Below are 16308 nucleotides of genomic sequence, written 5' to 3' on the forward strand. Positions count from 1 at the left end.
TTTCTTTAATATAATATGCTCGATAAATTAATAATAAAATCTGTTCTTTATTTTTTCCAACTCCTATAATATGTATTCTTCTGTGTGTGTGCATCGTAATATCTCTGCTTATTAAAGCATGTAGAGCGAAAGAACACTTTTCTACCCCTATTAAGTTAGTTTCCCCACCCGCGCCAAATTAATTATACTTACTTCAAAATTTACTTATTTTAAAACTGTTATCTTAAAATTAGGTGCTAATTAGGTGCTAAAGTTTGGACTTAGGTACTCAAACCGTTTAGCAAGAAATGAAATTTATATTGGGGGAAACTGACTTAACATTATACATAAACTACACCTTCCCCATATAAAAAATATAAATAAAATAAGTAAAAAAAAAAAAAAAAACAAATACATTTTAATCAGGTGTTAATTGATGCTCTCAGAAGTTGTTAAGAAATATCCGAAATAAAATTTTTTAATACCACTTTATTCTTCAAACTTAAAAGTCCTCCATAGTACCTTTTAAACGGTATATATAATATAGACATTACGTGGCACTCCTGTGACATTAATAATGCATCAATTGATTTAGAACACGAACTTTTGCACTCACCTTAATAGAAAAATATTAATATCAAAATACTCGTTAATTAATATTATATTAAGATATGTAAATGCCAAATTATATTGGTGCTGTTTGGCAGGATTTTGAACTTTAACATTGACCGGGTCTATTGTCATGAGTAAAGTGTATAAAAATTTTATTTTGCAGATTTCTTAACAGTTTCCAAGAGTCCCTAATTAGCATCTAATTATTATATATTTGCTTTTTACAGTATTATATTTATACTCTTTTTATATAAAAAGGTCAACTTAATGTTAAGTCAGCCTTACCTCATATAAATTTAATTTTCCGCCAAACGGTTTAAGTATCTAATTTCGGACTTTAGCAAATTTTAAGATAAAATAGAATTAATTTAGAACTGATGGGAGGATTAACTTAATAGAGATCTCTGGTTTTTATATAAATAAATGTGATCCAAACTATCAGTTATTATCATTTTGACATATAATTAAAAACAACAGAGTCTTGAATTATATACATTTTGAATAATGCAATAAATTCTTTTAATTTTTCTCTCTGAGATAAGACAGTTTGATATATTGCATTTTTTATACTTGATGATATTCGGTTTTTTTTACTGTATAATATTTATATTATAAGTTAAAGAATATTTTTTTCTTGACCTTCATTTTGATGTCAACGTTCGTGCAAAACGAAACATGTACTTTTTCAAAGCCCCTCAAGCCTTTCAAGTCAATTTAACTTCAAACTTCGAACCTTCGAAGATTCGAAAAAACTTGAAAATTGGAAGTCAACTTTTGACAATTTGGAAAGTTTAAAAGAATTCGCAGATTTAGTAAACTCTTTCGAAGCTCTTTGAATTTTAAAATTGTTAAAAGTAACAGCCGTAATCTCTATTAACCCTCACTACGCGAAGAAAAAAAAAAAAAAAGAAAAAAAAGACAGAAATACTCAAAACGATATTTCTCTCCTTTATCGTATCTTTTCACGATGCCTCTTACGGCAGAGCCGGTCTATTATATATGTCTATGGTCGCGTCAAAGTTACATCTCCGTGTGGGCTCGGCCATGTGTATAGAATGAATGGAACGGCGAGAGGCGAGAAGAACACACGTCGTCTCACACACAAACACACACACACACGCACACACACAGAGGACGTCCTCGAGTGCTCGTTTTACCGCGTCCTAGACGACCTCACCGTCGAAAATAACCATTTGGATGGTCGCTACGTTGCTGCTACGTGCTCGCCCTCGCCCATTATGCTCCGCTTTACCGATCCCGGAAGCGGTCGCGGCTTTCTTTCCTGTCGTCCTTTCCGCAGGTTTTTGACAAAGCCCGCCTAACCATCCGGCATGATCGTACGAACCAAGGTCGGCCTATCGCCGTTATTTGTACATCACGTTAATCTAATCAAACAGTTAACCTTTCCGACGATGAAAGCGATACGATGCTGACGCGATCGAGCGAGTATGCGAATATGGCCATGCCAATGGCCGATCTCAAATATCCTGTTAAATGAGTTTACTGGAAATTTTATGTAAAAATGTTTTTTTCTAATTTTAATTTGGTATATACATTAAGTGTGTGATATGGTTTTAAATTAAAATTCTAGTAAAGTTTCTATGAGATTGATTGAGAAATAAGACTACCAGTATCTCTACAGCAATACGATATAAATTAAATTAATAATATAATTATTAGAAAGTATAATAATGGCTAATTATGTGATAAAATGAAACATTGTTGTAATCTTAATGCTATTCCGGCGTTTTTACGATGTAATAGTTATACATATAAATTTTTTTTTATTAATCCAACATCGTTGACGATTGCTCTTTAATTTTTAAATTTTTATATGTCATGCCTATGGTCGATCTCATATAGTGCTACGTTAAATTAGTTTTGTAGAAATTTTTGTGTGTTATTTGCATCTTTCTAATTTTAATTTATATTAAATATATACATTAGTGTTATGGCTTCAAATCAAAATTCTAGCAAAGTTTCGTTGAGATCGATAAAAATGAGAGTATCGGTATCTCTTCAGCAACACGTATAAATTAAATTGATAATATAATTATTTTAAAATATAATAACAGCTCAATTATGTTATTACGATAAAATGAAAAATTGTTGTAATCTTAATGTTATTCCAATCGGCGCTTTTGATGCAATGTTTACATGCACATATATTTTTTTTTATTAATCCGATTATCATTGATGATATCGTGCTCGTGCAACCGTTAATCTTTAAACTACGGAAGCGTTAAATGCGTGCCTCGTGCTAAATACACGTGTATGTAATAAGAAGTCACGTAAGGATCACCGACGGACACAACACCGATATCTTTACGTAAGCGCGAGGACGAATGATGTCACTTTCGAGTGTATCTACAATAGCTGTGAAATATTGTCGTTCGCGCGTGCAACGATATAAATTGCCGTTTGTTCTTCTTCTTTTTTTTTCTTCATCGTCTCTCTCTCTTTCTATCTCTACCTCTCTTGTGAATAAAGTATTCGCGGCCGAGGTTTACCGCATAAGAATGAAGCTCCTGATCAAGAAATAACGTCGCGGAATTACGATAAACTATGCGGAAGAAACGTCGGCGACATAAGCTGACAGATGTCTCACTTAAATTGTTATTGTACTTGACGTAAACAACGTTCCAGAAAAATTAGATCAAACTTTTAAGTCTCTTTGCTAAGGTTTCAACCTTAATTTTAATTTTAAATAATTTTAATTTTAATAAAATTTGTGTCTGTACTCTTTAGAATCCACTTACATTAATATCAAAATTTAATATAATATTAATATTAATTTTTACCACGTTATCAGTTATTAGTGTAGATGCGTTTACGATTATATTTAATTAAGAAAATTCTTCTTTTCAGATGTACAAGTGAACCGTTTCGATCAGTAATTTAAAATAGATGCTAATTAAAGAATCGAGTCCGCATCGTTTAATATAAAAAGTATAATCAGAATTTATTAACAAATTTATTTAATACATGAGTCTACTTACTCGTCAGCATAGTTTGCTTCACTCTCACTTAAGGATGATGCACACAACAAAGACCTCTGAAATCAGAAACCAGAGAAGATATATAAATACATAAATCTATTTGCGTAATATGTAAAATTGATGATATAAAAAACATTGCAAATTCGCATTTAACTGTGAATTTTACAGATAAGTATATAATAAAAAAATTTAAATTAAAATATATATATTATATATATGTAAGTATATATTGTACGACATTTGGGCAAATCGTATATAACATATCGAATATCAATTTTTTTTTTTTTAATATATAAGGAGGTACATATAATTTTTTCTATATATTTTAATCCAACATAAAAATATATTGGTATATAAGAATCGACGTGTGTCACTTATCGGAGCAATTCGCGACATTCGTAAGCGTGTCAGTTATGCTTACGCGTGCACATAAAAGCGGTGCCTAGGCTCTTATAATAATCCACAATAATCCGACCTTTTGCCGTACGTTTCACGGGGGATAGCTACGACGACGACGGCAGAGTGAAAATCGGTTTGTAGCTGGAAGCTACAGCAGAACTTTCAAATCGCCACTCTACCCGACCTTCACATTTTCACTAGATGATTTTCACTCGGCGGCCGCGGCTGATTCACTTTCCTCTTCGGGTGGGCGTTTACGTCGACCCGTGTGCAAAAAGGTGCAAGAGAGCCGGTCACGAAACCCGTCGAGGATATTGAATCAGACCTCGCTAACGATACATTATCGTGTTAAGTAAATCAAACAAATCATATTATGCCACTTCTTCAGCAACAAATATAAGTATTGCGAACAAAAAAATGTAATAATTCGAAGGGATCAAAATTTTAGTTTGTAGAATTTTTATGTAGTTAAAATTTGAATATCAATTAAATTATATTTTAAAAAATTATAATTAAAATATAAATTCAATTATATTAAAAAATAAATAATATATAATGGATTGCTCCTTAAATTTATAAAAATTACACAACAAAAAGGCTTGAAGGAGCTTAATTACAGGTTGTTACTATTGGCGTCAATTTTCTAATGATAAATTGTAATTTAATCAAATGTAATACTTATAAAATTTATCGAAGTAATACAAACCATTAACATGGATAAATAATGACAATATAACCAAACCATTATAAGTAAATAGAAACAAATAAATATGAAAAAAAAAAAAATACAAAAAAGAATAAAAAATACAAATAAATATAACGGCAGACGTTTCGACCCGATTATTCAGGTCTTCCTCAACGCAATAATTACTTTAAATTGTACATGGCCATGTTAAGAAAGCGGACATTAAAATGAGATTAAAAGTTTAGTGTAATCCGTTAAAAAAGAGTCGAAATAAACACAAAAAATAAATAAAAATACAATTAACTAAAATTACAAAATAGAGAGAATATATTGAAAAAATTAATTTCTTATTCAAGATAGTCGTAATATTTTATTACTTCTTGCACGTTCTTTCTCGCGCATACAATCAAAGTAATAAAATGTAGAAGCGGATGCTAAAACGAGTAAATAAGCTACGCTATAATAGGCTCATTTGCAATGCTGTACATTGAGCAATGGCTCTACTTGGAATAAGGTAGAAAGCACTCTCTCAGGAAGGGAACCGCCATATATTAACTCGATATTCTCGCGGCTCAGATCTATATCGCTCTCAATTATCAAAGCTTTCACTCTTGCGCTTATGCAGAGGCGTTTTCCTCTAATCGCTCTAAAATCGGTACGCTATTATCACACGAAACGACGTCATGATAGACTCCGGACATTATCATCCGGGCGTTACGGTCCATTTGGCTGATCGAGAACGTTAGTGAAAATCCTGATCGTATAAAAGCTATAGAAAGGGGTAAAAGGAAAGGGAGCAGGAGAGATTGGACGGAGAAAGAGGAAAAGGAGAAGGACAAAGTGACTATGAGAATATTACGTTCAGAAGAGAGAAAGAAAAAGAAAGAGACAGACCTGAATACTGCCGGACGAAGAGAGAATGCCCGGTGATAGGGAGAGGGGGGGGGGGAGACAATCGGGGGAACGATTTGGACAACGACGGCCCTGAGCCACTTGCCACAGTAGGTCAGCTCTCTTCACCTCGCTTCGCCTCGTTTTTCGAGCCTCCATTATACATACACAAGGAGGAGAAGGAGGAGATCCTCCTCCGAACTAAGCTTTTCGAACAGCAATGCACGATATATATGCTTTCTTTACCCGTTACTCTCTGCTTTGCATCTATATATATATATTTGTGATCCAGAATCCGTTTTCCCATCGCGCATCTAATGAATAGATTCTACATTTCTTTATCAAGGATTTCTGACGAACCGAGTTTTTATAACGTTAAAAGTGAAAACAGCTATATAATTATGTATGCAGAGAGCTTTTAAAACTTTGTATTAGGGTTGGCTTGAAAAAAAACGCGAATAAAGGTATACTGGAGGATTATTTTGTACATTAAGGAATTAGGACTGGCTTATGAACGCATGCAAGCAAATCCATGCGGGATGCGACGTTCTCTTGTGAAACGACAGGGAGAAGACGCGACGCGACACTCTCGGCGACCTTTTGACAGACGCACGCGGGCCGATTTTTATCGGCGATACCGGCCGACGATAGTTACGCTACGATAATGGGAAAAGTGGGTCGGTGCCGAGAGGAACGCGGGGGAGTCGAGGGAGCTAAAGCGCGGCGGCTACCATAAATCTCCTCGGTGAATTAGCAGCGGTGAAACGGTGTCGTGTCGCAATTTTGTGGAAACAATTCCAGCGCCAGTCTCTGTTCAGCCTCGGGGGGAGCGTATCGTCCTAATGTAATTAAGAGAGGACTGTGAATAATGTTCATTGGAGAGACCGCGATATATATATATTATTTCCCACAAGTCTTTTGAGAATTACAAGGCGAGCGTTGTATAAGCCATCATTAGAGTCGGGATTATATTTTGATGTCGTGATCGATGATTGAACAGAATCTTGAAAGTTTCGCTAGTAATCTCTTTAAATCAGATTGCATCATACTTCGTAACAATAATTGAAATGAAATAAGTATCCCGACTAATTTATATTTTCCATTTTACTTTCTTTAATAAGGCATTATTTGCTTTTTTTAAGGAGTTTTGTTATAAATTTTGCGATAAATTTTCAATTTTAGCCTCACTCTAGATACAATAATACATCCTTTCCTTCTTTTTCTCGACTATTAACGTAATCTTAAGGCTCATAAGTCACCGACAGACTACTACTGCGAGCACATTTTCCACAGATGTCATTCGGATCGATAATCTGCTCTCGACGATTCTCTTCGCTTACGAAAAAAGTTCATTGGTCCGCGACAAAAAAAGAGAGAAAAAGAAAAAGAGTGTGTGTGTGTGTGTGAGAGAGAGAGAGAGAGAGAGAGAAGGACTCATCGTCAACCTCGATCTTCTCTCGCAGTCACATGTTTAATATCCACTCCCACTCGTTCTAACTGTACCACTAGGCCAGGTGCCATCAACGATCGATTAGATAAATGTCGATTGGGGAACTTTGACGTTGGGACTGTGACACAAGATAAGAATGCCTGAAAATAACGGAATATCAGCTATAAGCGCGGAATATATGTATATAAGAATCCGAATTTCCAAGAAAAGAGACATCACATGCAGATATTAGAGAGATATACTATCTACTTTTTATACTACTTATTTTTTTATTTTCGTGATATCAAAAATTTCACAAACTCTGTACTTATTTTTTTTATCTTATTATTTATCTGTTATTATCTATCTTAAGTGTTTTACAATATTATACTGTTCATTCCTCGTACTTTGTTCTTATATATTTATCTTTTATCACTTATTTTATTTTTTATTTTTCATATTTATATAAATATATATTTAAATATATATTTTTCATATATAAATGATATATATATATTTATATCAAGACAAAGCCTTTCTTTATTATTTTTTCCCCTAAAAGAATTTACCGAGAAGGAAGAAGGGGGAATTCTACCTATATCATAATATTAATTACAATACTGGGAAAGTGAATTTTTGTAGGATTATGATCGCGTTTGGAGAACGTTCCGGTATGGCGTTACATCGATCTTACACGTCGTTACACCAAATAACGCACGTCGTTAACATCGAATTAAAAGAGGAGCATGTGTGTAAGGCCAAGTAAGAGTAGTCGGACTGGTTTGCTATAAATCGTCTCTTGATTACAGGAATTGCATCGGCATCGATTGAATCAATATTAAACCGCCCAATCTGTCGTTCACGGGCTAATAATTAAGGGGGGAGCGATGGCGCCGCAAAATATTTCTCCTGATTGTTTTCCAACTAAGAAAACGCTAAATTGCACCGTGTTACATCATAAAATTCTTATTGGATCGGTAGAAAGATTTCTAAGCGTATTGCCAGAATGCATTATAGTTTCTCACGTTTAATATTAATATAATTAATATTACAAATATTGCTGTTGTGATCTCAGAGAATATTTACGTATATATATTTTTTCCAGTAAAACAAAGAAAAAGAGACATTTTTCAAAAATGTATAAATGTATCATTTTATTGCAATAATAAAAAATATAGAGGAATTGTGATTTTTAATAATCTAAATTTGTAAAATCAAGCTTATCCCAAATATATTTCTCTAGTAAATATTATTGCAATGTTTGAAAATGAGAGATTTATACACTTGTACTTTTTACTGTGTCGAGTAATGTAATACTGTTGTAAAATTGTTGGAACACTTCATATTACACCGTGTCGCTTGCTGGAAAACGCCCGATGACCTTTAATTGTTGCTTTGCTCTGAGGATCGAAGATCGTTGTACATATCTTTATATATTTAATATATAATCTTTAAATATTGACAATGAGTGTCAAATGGTATCTCGAAGCTGTATTTTCCGAGTATACGTGACAAAAGAATATATAGGCAAATATGTTTTTATTGTTAAATTAGAGTTATATAATTTTATATAAATGTAATATTTAAACAAAATTAAAGGAATAATATTTACGAATTGGAAATCCATCAGCATATTTACACGATTACGTGTTGGTGAGAGAAATGCTCTTATATAAATGTAATATTTGAATTACTGAAAATAATAAAATAGAGTTTGCTAAAATTTGTATAAATAATTTAGAAACACAAAATATGCAAGTCTTTAAAAAAATAATGGCGCAACAAATAAATTACTGTAATTCTATATTATAAATTGTTTTATATAAATAATATCAATTTTTATTTCCATATAAAAAGTAAATATATATAAGAGAAACTGATTTGTTAAAAAAAAAAAAAAAAAAAAAAAAAAAAGAAGCTCGAATCGGGATAAATGCGATAATTATTTAATATTCATAATGCTGTGTACAAATAGTAGAATACGTTTTCGAATCCTTCCGAATTCTCGCACCAATGCGTAATCGCGTAAATATGTTAATATGCTAATAAATTCCCGATTGGTAAATATTATTTCTTTAATTTTGTTCAAATCGTGAAAGCAATTGTCTGTTGATATGATTATATAACTGTGTGTATATATATATGTGTGTGTGTGTGTGTGTGCGTGTGTGTGTGCGTGTGTGTGTGTGTGTGTGTGTGTGTGTGTGTGTGTGTGTGTGTGCGTGTGTGTGTGCGTGTGTGTGTGTGTATGCACTTGAGATTATATTGTATAAATACGCCCGCACGTTTTCGTATATTTTTAGATTTTTTCCTAAGAGTCAATCTTTATTTTATTTATCTTCCACTAAAAGTCAAATATTATTTACACGAAATTATTTTTATTTTGATATTTATCTTAATTTAGATATTTCTTTCTGCCATTAATACGCGGATAAAAAAAAAGCGCCGGATATTTTTAGTCCATGCTGAATGTATACATTATTCCCACGCGAGTAATTCAAAGAACTGACAAGAGACGTCGATCACAATACGTCTCGTCTTCGGTTTCCCTTTTCCATTTCGGAAAGAATCATCCGTTGTATAAAAGCTACGACACAGTCCGGAATCCCTGATCGTATTTATCCTCGACTCGCTTAGGCCGCATTTAGGATCCCCTCGCTCGTCTGCCTCTCTGTAGGTGGTACATGTACAGTAGCGGATGCTGATGATGATGATGGTGATAGTGTCGGTGGATAGAACAAGGACGAGAGGAGACTCACTCCCTCGTCCTTGTCACGAAAACGACGCATTATATATATAGATCCGTTTCGGATTGTGAGGTAGAAGGGACAATGAAGGGCGGTCGACGAGCGAGGGAGAGAGAGAGAGAGAGGCACAGCTGTGCGCGAGCGCGGTTCCAAAACCGCCGACGAGGAACTCCCGGAACATCCAAACCGCCTTCGCGATAACTCGTTTCACGGCTTTTCCACGAAAGTGGAGCGGGCGCGAAGGCGATTACCGCGGAAACTTCTGCCGGAGTTCGGCGAGATGCGATATCAGCGACTTGGGCGCATTAATTCTCGCTGATTGCATCGCGCTCCGTTCGCGGTCTCCGAAGCGCGATTAACCCCTTGATGCACTCGGTGGGACTCGGAATGACTGTGATTAATCCTATAATTTTTCGCATATATAAAAAGTTTAAAAATATCAAAAATCTCGTAGAAATTATTTTTTTTTTTTTTTTTTTTTTTTTTTTTATTATTTTACTCCACTTTACTTCACGTTATATCGCACAAACGCTGTACAGAGAGATAGTGAGTTCCGTTATATTTCAAAATACATTAGTGTCCTTTTAGGCAAGATAATCGTGCAACGCGCGACATGTCTCTCACTGTAACAATGTTCGTAATATTCTAGTAAAAAAATTCAAAAAATTTATAACTCCGATTGCTCCGAGATTGCTAAATTTTTCGATATTACTAAAATAAAAGGGTTTTTAATAATGCAAATATTCATTTATATCAAAGAACGAGCGGCTAGGAAATATTCTATTATTCTGCAAGTACGACATTTTTCCGTATTATTAAAATAAAAAGAGATTAAGTCGTTTAATTTTTCATAATAAAGCGGTTAAAAAAGATTCTACGCGCATACGAAAAATCGTCCCTCGAAGTGGGAAGAAACGAGATGGGGTTCGTTCGTTTCTTCGCCCTCGTGTTGACGGGACAGAACGAGCAGCGAGGGCGAAAACCCAGAGGGTTCGAAGGGTTCCCTATCGTTGGGCATCCGAAAGAATCGAGATACGTCTCGGAAGGGCCGAGAAACCGAGGGGCCCTACACACACGCGCCCTCCCTACGACGAGACTCTCGTTTCCACTCGTTTCATTGTCCGGGGTGGCATATGGCGTCCGCTTTGTCCAGGAGAGAAAGCTTCTTCTCTTCCCAGGCCTCGGATAAAACGATAATGAAAATCGATTCCGAAGCCAACCATGCGGGAACGCGAACGCGCATACACAACGGGGGGGCTTTAAAATTTGACCCCGCCAACGTTTAAAGCCCTCGAGTAATTTAATTTAAGTAACATCGTATTCAACGTACGATCCACATGGCAACCAACGTTGCATTTCGTATTAACTCTTGGCCGGCAATATAACTTTTTCATCGCGCGCGTTTACGGTGTAGACAATATTGGCGATTTGCCACATTAATCCCTCATAAGCTCATAAGCGATCAAAAATTCCGATTTTAATCCCAAAGCTTTTAAAAGCGTCAATAAAATAAAGAGATAAAATTGACAAAAAAAAAAAAAAAAAAAAAGGAGGATGTTTCGACAAAAACGAAATTATAGAGGCAACTTATAAATATGTTAAAATACAACTCGTGTATTTTCGCGAAACTCTGATATTTTCTCTTTTATCTTCACAAACTAGACAAAGCACCTGAGAGGATTATCTCAGGTAGCTGAACGTTTTTATCGAGGTCAGAAACAAGTCGCCCACACGATCGCCGGACTGAACGAGTTTCCTAACGTTCTCGACAGTCCGATTTCACGTGCAGGGGAAAAAAATTATAATATACATATATTTAGGAGTTTCGCGTGAAGCGGAGAAGATAGAAGTTCGCTCGAGAGCAGCGAATGGGTAGCGCGAACGGCTTTCCAACGCGGCGATATTTCTGGTGATAACTATGCCAGGGACTGCCGGGTAAGTAGCCACTATAATACAGCTCGGTTCGGAGTAAAAGTACATGGGTAACCTCGTAAGCGGGTTCACCGTGTCGCTTTCACTCCCCGTGCCGCAATATTATCCGCCGCTCGAGGACCAAGCGCGCCCAGCGAGCGCGAGCTCGACTTATCGTAGACGAAAACGCATGCCAGTCGACATGCAAAATGCAATGTACGAACGCGTAATGTACGCGAATCTCGATTTGGTAAAAAAAGAAACTAGCAATTTCCAAGAATATCAGCTTTCAAAGCCGATCATCGGTGTCGATTCATCGGAATCGGAATATTAAAGAGTCTGTAATTAAAAATACAAATACGTGCAAATTTTGTTCGCGTTAATTTGTCTGCTGTTAATAAAGATAAATGTTTTAAAATCGCAGCTCGTCTTGGAATAACAAGAACAACAATGATAAGAACGGTACATTACGTTATATTACGTAACAGAGTGTTATGTGCGAGGATTGAACTTTGACCGTTTTGACCTTTGAACGTTTTACGTATATAAAGTACGAACACACGGGGACGTTAGAGTAAAAATTATAATATTATAATTGTTTTTTTTTTTTGTAATCGTGGAACAAACTATTATATAAAAGAAATCATGCGTGCGATTTATTCAATAACATTATTAATATTATTCAATAAAATTATATTTTACAAAGGACTTTGGATTGTAATTATTCAATATTTATTATACAAACAAATAATTATAAAATATTATAAAATAAGTAGATATTTATAATAATCAATATCTTAATATTATTATATTCCAGCTTTACATTAAATATTGTAAAAGGAAATGTATTTTTCATATAATTTGTACTGTAAAATTTTTTCCGTGCATGTTGTTGCGAAATCAAATAAACGTGATAAAAAATATACTAACATGATGTAAAGAGAGAAGAAAATTTATAAAAAATATAAATTCGTAGAAACGCAGGAATTAATTCTAGAAAAAAAAATATACATATATATGTGTATATATATATATATATATATATATATATATATATATATATATATATCGCTATATAGAATTTATAAATCACTTGCATGTTACGTTTAATAATCAAGAGCAGAAACTAAAAAGCGAGAGAAAACTAAAACTCGCAAAACAACATAATTAAGAACCGCTATGCGATCAACAGCGTGTAAACGACGTTCTTGGGCTGTTTTTCGCACTGGCAGGCTAAAATTTCGGAAATAACGAGAAGCGAAACGACTTCGTTATGGGTGCATTGTGCGCAGCTATGTACATATATATATATACGTATATATACGGGGGTATTGAAATTGCGCCCACACATGTACAACCATCGGTCGATCGAACATGCGTAACGAACGGCGCGTGATTTCCGCGTGGTCGCATTCTCTCTTCTCTCGCGAGAAGGGAGGCGGCTGAAAGGAGAGGGAAGAGGAAGAGGTGGGCGTAAAAAGAGAAAGAAATAGGCTGCGCCGATCCTCGGTCCATTAATCGCGGGGAGGAGAGAGGGAAACCCCCACGAACACGGGATGAAATTCGCATTAATCACAATGATTATCGGATGCGTGCAATCCGCGGTCAATATTGTCGTCCGCGATTAATTGAGAACGTTTCATTACGTCGTTAATTGAATACGTGTCACCCGCGTATATTTGCCGCATTATAAGGTAAAATATCGATTCATAAATCGTGAGAGATCGGCGCCCAACGGTGAGGTGAGGCGCCATGAAATACCGCAAGGTGGATAATAATTTGTTTACGCCACGGTATATTTGTGTGTATGAGACATGTCCGCGCGCGGATACTTCCCTCTTAAGAGCACCCACTCGAGACCCGCGTGTAAACACGCGAAAGTAACGCGAGATCTTCTGGAGCGTACCGTTTCTCTCGCGTTGCACGATTGCGACGTCAGATTTTCGACGCAAATATACACAGCTGTCGTAAAAAAACAGTTCAATATTTCCAAAAGATATGGAATGAGAAAGGATATATTTTACTAAATAAATATAATTAAATAAAATATAAAAAGAGCATAAATAATCTATTTAACATAGATAAATGTCGAGAGATCTAAAAGTCCCAAGGTCTGATTATCGAAAAATAATAATTTCAGAGATAAATTGCCGTTTGAAATTTAAATTTATTACTCGCGTTTATAATCCATTATTTTAGTTCGTGCTCGGCCGAAAAAATTCGACGGTTTTGACGTTAAATAAATGAGAGTTTGCGCGATCTCCGATACATCAACCTTGACCTACGATCACGTCGATACGCGTAGAAAACACTACCGCGCGGTACCAAAATTGGGTTGCGAGTAGTAAAGCTTTATGCGCGAGTCTCATCTTCCTCCTCCTCCTTCTCCTCTTCCTCCTCCGTCAGTCCAAGAAGGTGCGATACGGTGTTCGTAAGGAGAACGGAAAGCAAAGCGGAGCATCGTGTTTATGTAGGTAGGTAGGTTGCACGACGAGGTCTCTGAGAGATCTCGCGAATTCGCCTCGACAATTTACACGGAGCATTCGACAAAAACGTGAGCGAAAAATTCGCGAATTAAATAATATGTTTATTCGAGATCAAATATAAAAAAAAAAATTGTCAAATAAAATATGAATCTGACAGATTTCACAAACTTGAAAAGAAAGCATGTAAGACATATATGAAACAAGGTAATATCTCTTTCTCTCTCGAATTATTTTTTTCTTCAACAAAGAAACATTCAATTGGCGAAATATTTATAATCGTATTATACTCGTGCAACAGGTAATCCTTTCGAGGTACTGAATTCTCACTAATCAGAGCTTTGTTTCACGCGCTTTTTTATACAGTACAAACGGGCGTCTTTCGCGAATTTATCTTCACGGATTCTCTATGTCTCGATGCGTTGGTGTTTGTGCACGTATGTGTAAATAAATCGGGCGTGTGTTTGCGGTGCGACACCCGAGACGACGATGGTACCGGAGATACGAGAGGGTTATGCTCCCACTTACGACACGACCGGCGCGGTTAGCCTAGATCACAGACACACGCCTTCTCTCCCGTGTGGGGAAGTTATAATATTGTTGAACGAACTGAGAGAGAGAGAGAAAGAGAGAGAGAGACGCGCGGCGCGACGTGTCTAATTCAACGGGTACGTAATACTAAGGCGTTACTATGCGTCATCGTAATCTTTAACGATCTCGCGCCTAACGTCGATACTTTGCGCACGATTAATCATATGACGGAAAAAGCAAAGAAAAGACTTGAAAAAACCCACTATTAAAGTAATAATGATTTAAAGAGGTGTAAAAACTCGTTTATTTTTAAATAAAAAAAAAAAAACGTATTTTTTAAACTAAAAAAACAGATTTTTAAAAATTATTTTTAAATATAATATATTTTTTATTCACATTTTTAGTTAATAAAGAACTAAAGTTTTTTTATGTGTTTAATTTCTTTTTTCAAAAGTATTAAAAATTGTCTATAAAAAGATAAAATAAAACAATAAAAGGATTAATTTCTAGTTTATAAAATATTTACGTTCGTGAATTGTGAATAAATGGAAGAAATCAATTGTTAAATTGAATTTACTACTGTTAAAGAGTACCGACGAGACTTCGATTGAATACGTTAAAAATACATGAAAGAAAATATCAATTGAATCAATATTTATAAAAATCTAAATTTTACAAAAATATTGTTTTTTTTTTTTTTTTTTATGAAAAAAATTTAAGATAGTCAGTAAGATATTCTTAAATCTAGATATAAAAATAATTCTTCTAGCATGTATTTTAAAAAGAAAAAGAAAACAGGATTATATATATATAACTAAACAAAACTTCTTCTCTTTTATCTCGAAAAATTGATCATTTAATATAAAGGAAGAGAAATCACGTCGATATCAGAGCTTCTGTCGCATTGAATTTACGATTGTAACAAACTCTCGAACGATTTAACATAAAAATCGGCCAAACATCAATCGTTGTTGGCTCCAGTTCGCGATTTCCATTATATATATATGTCCACCTCGTGTGGGTGGATACTTTACTCTTCGGGTCTGCGTTTGTGTGTAACTTGCACGGCCTCTGTCTGTTGTGTTAACGTGACCTCGTCGTTGTCGCGTGATTGAATAGGTCCGTCAATGGCTCGCTTCATTGAATTAAATAGGCCAGTCGTGCACGTGGGTAATTATTCCTGTGTGAGAAAACGATTAGAGGCGCTCTTCTTCGCAGAGAGGCTCGCTTTTGTCGCAACTTACTACACACACTCTATGCCCAAAGATAAATTTCCCATCTTCAATAAATATGTCGTTAATATTCATTATCGTAATATTATTTCCAATTATCTCTGTATTGTATTACGAGGTTGCGACGTAACGTAGTTTGTAATGTTTCATAATGTTTAAAAAAAAAAAAAAATCAAAAAAAACCGCTTCATTAGCTGACGATTATCGCGATCAGATATATTGCAATGGATTGAAAGTACCGGTTTTCGTTCGCGTAGGGTGCAGGCCGGTATGTACGTACTCTTATGCGGCGCTCCGAATTGCAAGTAGAACGTACTTGCGACTCGGAGCCGCGATAAGTGGACCGAGACCAAGTCCCGTCTCGTCACAACGAGCCTTTTGTGTTGCACGCGTGTTGGCTAGAGCATCGC

General features: G+C 35.2%; 1 protein-coding gene across 2 annotated transcripts in view; it reads right to left on the reverse strand.

Moving 5' to 3' along the window:
• Positions 1–16308, reverse strand: part of Rdx (BTB/POZ and MATH domain-containing protein rdx) — an 82548-nt gene that overhangs the window by 43039 nt on the left and 23201 nt on the right. For both annotated transcript variants that reach the window (XM_072886757.1, XM_072886756.1), the window contains exon 3: positions 3591–3646. The gene's annotated coding sequence lies outside the window, so the exon portion shown is untranslated. The remainder of the gene's footprint in view (positions 1–3590; positions 3647–16308) is intronic.

This window comes from Anoplolepis gracilipes, chromosome 2 (genome assembly GCF_047496725.1).
Source record: "Anoplolepis gracilipes chromosome 2, ASM4749672v1, whole genome shotgun sequence".
Taxonomy (NCBI): Eukaryota; Metazoa; Arthropoda; class Insecta; order Hymenoptera; family Formicidae; genus Anoplolepis; species Anoplolepis gracilipes.